At 43.8% G+C, this 2,799-nt stretch overlaps 1 pseudogene across 1 annotated transcript; it reads left to right on the top strand.

Annotated features, from left to right (window-relative positions):
• Window positions 1-1,229: 1,229 nt before the first annotated feature.
• On the top strand, window positions 1,230-2,261 carry LOC116545754 (annotated as a pseudogene). The gene has a single exon (XR_004266431.1). The product of XR_004266431.1 is annotated as a 60S ribosomal protein L5 pseudogene (transcript).
• The last annotated feature ends 538 nt before the right edge of the window (window positions 2,262-2,799 follow it).

Genomic DNA, 2,799 nt, shown 5'->3' on the forward strand with positions numbered 1-2,799 from the left:
ACCACATTCTGACCGGTTTCAGAGAGGAGGGGAGCCGTACAGAGAGGTGCTGGAGGAGTGCCTGCCAGTGCCCAAAGATGTGGGATGCTGAAGCGGTGCAGAATGTCACGTGGAAGCTCGTTGGTAATGTGCCTGATGCTATTTGAGAATGCAGATCGCTGGTGGTGGGGTGTTGAAGTGGCAGGTGTGAGAGGAGACTCATGGTTTAGAGACTGTTTACATTAATTCAGCAAATAAGCAAAGACTATATTGAAGATAATAAGTGCCAGGTTTCTCACTGTTGGGGAAGATACTACAAACGTAGAAAGGAGGAAGACCAGACCGAATGCTAACATTCTGAGTGGAAATTGGAGGTTTGGGTATAAATTCATGTTTCAAATGGATATACTCAGAGATATAAAAAGCTATAGATGTATGTGTGTGTATATGCGCATGTATGTATTAATATATACATACATATATTTTCCAGCCCTGTCTGCGAAGAGCAGCTACAAGCAATTATAGCCCAACAGCAATGAGCCAACCAAGAGCTCAGATAATAGTTTCCATATACCACCCTCCACTAAAGAAAGTGCTCAAAAAGCCGGCATGGTGGCTCACACCTGTAATCCCAGCACTTTGAAAGGCTGAGGTGGTCGGATCATGAGGTTAAAAGATCAAGAGTCTCCTGGTCAACATGGTGAAACAATGTAAAATACAAAAATTAGCCAGGTATGGTGACACGCACCTGTAGTCCCAGCTACTCAGCAGGCTGAGGCAGGAGAATTGCTTGAACCTGGGAGGCAGAGATCAGGAGGCAGTGAGCCAAGATCGCACCATTGTACCCCAGCCTGGTGACAGAGCGCGAGACTCTGTCTCAAAAAAAAAGAAAATGCTCAATGGAGTCAAAAGGGCACCAAGACCACCTTGAAAGGGGCTCCCAGTGGTCAAATCTGGGAAAATTTGAGCATCAAAATAAACATAGATAGTAATGGATCACAACCAATTATACAAAATAAGAATTCATGAGTCCATATTGGCATAAAGAAATAAATAAATGGAAGATAGGGCAGATTGTATCTACAAAGATGCTCACCACAAGATATTCTATCCTATAAGCTACTCTTAACAACCTTCCCATCAAGTGGTAAAAGCTATGTCTTCCCCCATTGACCGTATATGGATATTTATGACTGCCTCAACCAACAGAATACAGTGGAAATGAAAGCTATGTGACTTCTGAGGTTGTGTTAGAAAAAGGCCATGTACGCTGCAGGTCTCTGTCGAGCCGCGGACGCGGATCTCTGTTCCGCAGGATGGGGTTTGTTAAAGTTGTTAAGAATAAGGCCTACTTTAAGAGATGCCAAGTGAAATTTAGAAGATGACGGGAGGGTAAAACTGATTACTATGCTCGGAAACGCTTGGTGATACAGGATAAAAATAAATACAACACACCCAAATACAGGATGATAGTTCGTGTAACAAACAGAGATATCATTTGTCAGATTGCTTATGCCCGTATAGAGGGGGATATGATAGTCTGCGCAGCGTATGCACACGAACTGCCAAAATATGGTGTGAAGGTTGGCCTGACAAATTACGCTGCAGCGTGTTGTACTGGCCTGCTGCTGGCCCGCAGGCTTCTCAGTAGGTTTGGCATGGAGAAGATCTATGAAGGTCAAGTGGAGGTGACTGGTGATGAATACAATGTGGAAAGCATTGATGATCAGCCAGGTGCCTTTACCTGCTATTTGGATGCAGGCCTTGCCAGAACTACCACTGGCAATAAAGTTTTTGGTGCCCTGAAGGGAGCTGTGGATGGAGGCTTGTCTATCCCTCATAGTACCAAGCGATTCCCTGGTTATGATTCTGAAAGCAAGGAATTTAATGCAGAAGTACACTGGAAGCACATCATGGGCCAGAATGTTGCAGATTACATGCGCTACTTAATGGAAGAAGATGAAGATGCTTACAAGAAACAGTTCTCTCAATACATACAGAACAGCGTAACTCCAGACATGATGGAGGAGATGTATAGGAAAGCTCATGCTGCTATACGAGAGAATCCAGTCTATGAAAAGAAGCCCAAGAAAGAAGTTAAGAAGAAAAGGTGGAACCGCCCCAAAATGTCCCTTGCTCAGAAGAAAGATCGGGTAGCTCGAAAGAAGGCAAGCTTCCTCAGAGTTCAGGAGCGGGCTGCTGAGAGCTAAACCAAACAATTTTCTATCAGGATTTTTCAGATAAAGACAATAAACTTATGGACAGCAATTAAAAAAAAAAAAGAAAGAAAAAGGCCATATACTTCCACCTTGCTCTCTTGGGATACTTGCTGTTGAATCTCAGCCCCAATGCTGGGATAAAATCAAGCAGCTACATAGCAAGGATTCATGTGAGGGTTCTGGCTGGCAGCCTCAGCTGTGGTCCTAGCCAAAAGACAGCACCACCTAGTCAGTCATGTGAGTGAGCCCCCTTGGAACTGGATCCTCTAACCCCAGCTGACTGCCCCAGCTAAAATACTACCTTGTCCAGATTGCAGATTCATGAGCTACATTATTGTTGTTTTAAGCCAGTAAAGTTAGGTCTAGCTTGATGTACAGCAATAGATAACTGAACAGAGGAGAAGCCCTTCTCTTCCTTACAATAGAATGCCAACTAATAAATGTAGAAAGATTAATGAGTATGAGAATCAATATTTGGCCACCATAACAGTACCGGTTGATTCAGGCAGCTAAGGGTGTTTGGTAGAGGATAGGTGGGAAACAGGATGTTGGGATAATCTGGGAATAGCTCCCCACAAAATACTGATCAGTTACAGAGAAA

Source organism: Sapajus apella, unplaced genomic scaffold, assembly GCF_009761245.1.
Source record: "Sapajus apella isolate SASKATOON/1434 unplaced genomic scaffold, GSC_monkey_1.0 scaffold362, whole genome shotgun sequence".
Taxonomy (NCBI): Eukaryota; Metazoa; Chordata; class Mammalia; order Primates; family Cebidae; genus Sapajus; species Sapajus apella.